Source organism: Phocoena sinus, chromosome 13, assembly GCF_008692025.1.
Source record: "Phocoena sinus isolate mPhoSin1 chromosome 13, mPhoSin1.pri, whole genome shotgun sequence".
NCBI lineage: Eukaryota > Metazoa > Chordata > Mammalia > Artiodactyla > Phocoenidae > Phocoena > Phocoena sinus.
Window position 1 is genome coordinate 39626757 of NC_045775.1, and position 3990 is coordinate 39630746.

The 3990-nt window shown below is 38.4% G+C and overlaps 1 long non-coding RNA gene across 2 annotated transcripts; it reads right to left on the bottom strand.

Moving 5' to 3' along the window:
* Positions 1-252: 252 nt before the first annotated feature.
* Positions 253-3762, bottom strand: LOC116764751. Of its 2 annotated transcripts, XR_004353001.1 has the most exons (4): positions 3650-3762; positions 2737-2853; positions 626-707; positions 253-536 (listed from the first exon to the last, which is right to left on the bottom strand). It is a non-coding gene; the product is annotated as an uncharacterized LOC116764751 (long non-coding RNA). The 2 variants fall into 2 exon arrangements; XR_004353000.1 differs by having other exon boundaries at positions 253-707.
* Between the last annotated feature and the right edge of the window lie 228 nt (positions 3763-3990).

Genomic DNA, 3990 nt, shown 5'->3' on the forward strand with positions numbered 1-3990 from the left:
TTTCTACATTTTAAAGCCATGGACGTGTCTTACAAGAGGTTGTCTAGCTCAGAAATTCCCAAAAGAAAAATGAAGAAAGAATAAGAACTTCAGAAAAGTTAGAACTGTTTTTGTGATATATAAACTAGAAAAAACAAAAACAAAAGAACTTGTAATATTCAGTATATTTTGAGTAAGACTTTGTGGCTATACTTTACCTGTATGCTTGATGAGTAGTAATATTGCTATTCAAGTTCCAGGTGATGTAAAATGAAAGACAATTCCAAATAAGTGGAAATATTGTTATATTCAATGCATGTAATAAATTCTTTATATTAACCATAACGAGCTATACATTTTATATTAATAGAAAATGAATTTTTTTCTGCCCTTAGCTATTTAAAGAATATTAGCTTGAGGGGGTGCCAGCTTGTTCCTTTTCCGAGGTCTCCCACATGACTTGAGCCAGTCCTTTCTCAGTCTTTCCCTCTATCATGTGTCTAGTGTTGCTTAGTTTGTGCCACCTACAGCCCAGCTCTCAAACTCCATGGCTCTTTCTGAAAAAGATAAGCTATTGTAAGGAATGATGAGGGTGGAGAGGTGGACAAGGGTAAAAACTGCAAAGATAAGTAGACCCACTACATACCTATGAGAACGGCCAAAATGCAGAACACTGTCAGCACCAAATGCTGGTGAGGATGTGGAGCAAAAGGAATTCTTATTCATTGCTGGTGGGAACGCAAAATGGTACAGCTTCTTTGAAAGACAGTTTCCCAGTTTTTTACAAAACTAACTATACTCTTACCATATATATGATCCAGCAATCACACTCCTTGGTATTTACCCAAGGGAATTGAAAACTTATGTCCACACAAAAACCTGCACACAGATGTTTATAGCAGCTTTACCCATAATTGACAAAACTTGGAAGCAATCAAGATATCCTTCAGTAGGTGAATGCATAAATATGTGGTATATCCAGGTAATGGAATATTATTCAGCACTAAAAAGAAATGATCTATCAAGCTGTGAAAAGACATAGAAGAACTTTAAATGTACATTAGTAAGTGAAAGAAGCCAATATGGGGACTTCCCTGGTGGTCCAGTGGTTAAGACTCTGTGCTTCCAATGCAGGGGGCATGGGTTCAATCCCTCGTCAGAGAACTAAGATCCCACATGCTGCACGGTGCAGCCAAAAAGAAAAAAAAAAGCCAATATGAAAAGACTACACACTGTGTGATTCCAACTTTATGACATTCTGAAAAAGTTAAAACTATGGAGATGGCAAGAAGATTAATGGTTGCCAGGAGTTAGGGTGGAGGGAGGGATGAATGGGCAGAGCACATATGACTTTTAGGGCAGTGAAACTACTCTGTATGATACTATGATACTATGATGGTGGATTCATGTCATTATATATTTGTCCAAACACATAGAATGTGCAATACCAAGAGTGAACCCTAATGTAAACTATGGACTTTGGGTGATAATGATGTGTCAATGTAGGTTCATCACTTGTAATAAATGTATCACTCTGATGGGGAATGTTAATAATGGGGGAGGCTATGCACGTGTGGTGACAGGGGGTAATGGGAACTATCTATACTTTTTGTTCAATATTGCTGTGAATCCAAAACTGCTCTAAAGAAGTAAAGTACTAGAAAAAAATGCAAAAAGCAAACTTTTCTTCTAAAAGAGAAAAAAAAATTCAGTTTTCTGTTTTATTTTCCAAAAAAGCTATATTGCCAAACAGATTATCCACACATATGATGGACATTCACTCTCCAAATGCTGCTCTAGAGAGAAAAGGGTGATAAGCCTCATACATGTGTCAACAATGTCAAATGACATTGGCTCTATGGGGCTCCTGCCACTGTCATTTCTATTTAGTGAATAATTAAGGTCAGCACTTAGATTTATTTATAAAACAACTGTTGAGAAAATGTTAGTGTTTTTGTTTACTACACAGCTGGAGAAGGGGCGTTGGTGTGGAGGTCAAGGTTTGGGGATATGAACACATTGGGGAGTCTTACCCAATCCATTCTCATGACTTCCCCTCCCCCATCTCAAGACAGCCTCTGACACTAGAAATTTACACTTACGGAAATTGAAAATTAGTGAACTGATCTTTCTGTATAAGTAAAACCCTCCAAGCTACTACTTACCTAGGATCACAAATGAAAGGAGTCAGACTTTTGAAAACAAACAGATCAACAGATTAAACACCCTCTAGAGTTCTAATAGTCCTAGTTAAAAACCCTTAGTTAAAAAGTAAACAATTAAGAGATACTCATCAAAGGTGGATAGCTTTTAGCATAGAAGCTTGTAATTTGGGGGTGTGGGGGGCTGGGGAACACTACTTGCAATACATCTTGTCCTAACAAGAAGGTAATAGAGCTCTCCAGTCATTTCAGAACTCATTTAAAGGGCCAGGCTTGTGACACAGATCATCTTTATTATGTGACTTATTTTAACGAATGCTTAACATAATATTGAGGGTATTTCTGTTTTAAAATATAGTTCGTTATATTCATTAAAGGTCAGAATCCTTTTGGGAAGTAGGCAGGGCAACGATTGCTCACCTACAAACCAGGTTAGGGTGAACAAATACAACCAGATATTCTTGAAGTCTCCACTGATGAGCCCCTTTTCAAACGCTACTTCTTGAACCTAAATGTTTTCCCCTATTCCCGTTGACTCCAACCTCTAGCGTCGTACCTTTGATGACTTGGATTCTGATCTCTTTTTGTTCCTTACCTTGTTTCCTGTTTGCTGGATCTGCTTCTCCCAAGGTCCTAATCTCTATGTTGTGGACCCTGGGCCGGAAATTTGACCAAGATTTCCTGTTTCCTTGCTTGATAATTTATTTTGGCACTGTAATGAAGTAGAAAAAAACATGAACTTTGCAGTCCAGCAGACGTGGGTTTAAATCCTGACTATACCAGTAACTGGTGGTCTGCTTTGGGTACTGTACCTCTCTGAGGATCAGTTTCCTTTTTGGTAAAATGAGGATATCAATGCCCACCTTAAACTATGGTTGTGGTTGGAAGTAGATAGTGGAGATGGTTGCACAACATTATGTCACTGAATTGCGCAGCTAAAAATGGTTAAAATGTGATATTTCATGTTATGTATATTTTACCACAATTTTTAAAAAAGAAAAAAACATGGTTGTGAGTATTAGTCTCTGTGGAACCTCCATTACAATGCCTGGCACATAGTGGGCTCTCAACCAGTAACAGCTGTACAGCATAGGATATTTTACATTGCAAGTAACAAAAAAGCACAACTCAAACTGTTTTAAACAGTAAAGGAATGTACTGATTCATGAAATTGAAAGTCCAGAGGTAAGGCAGGCTTTTGGGTTAGTTTGTCATTCAGGACCATTTCTCTAGGTCTTCAGTCACTACAGGCTCAGCTGTATCACTAAGGGCTCAGATTCTTTCCATCTTCCCATCTTTCTCTGTCTTCCATAGTGACAGCTTTATCCTAAAGCCAGCAACTCTCATGATCACAAGATGGCTGGAAACAGACCCCCAACGTACATGTTCCCGCATCCACATCTAGAGAGAATGATTTCCATCAGTCCAGCAAGTATCCTGATATTCACTTGTTTAAATCTGAAAGATGTGTGTGGGAAGATAGAATGTGGTGGTTGGCTTGAACTAACCAGGGAGTAGGTCAGCTTCTCTGGAAGCACCTGGGCTGCATGGGGAGGGGTGGATTCCTCAAATGAAGATCAAGGTACTGTGGAGGAAAAAAAGCAGGGGTAAGACACTGAGCAGGCAACCAACAAAAGTCCACTTTCGTAGCTATTATTATTATTATTGGCTTTCTTGGCTCATAGCCCTCGGCTCTTGGCTATTTCTTTAAAAATCATTACAAAAACAAAAACTGAGAGAGCTCTTATTTTGAGTAAGTGTATTCTTTCTAGCAAAGGAAAATCAATACATATAAAACTAAGTTTAATTTAACTGGGTGTTAGGCATCTGGAACACTAGCAAACAAGCA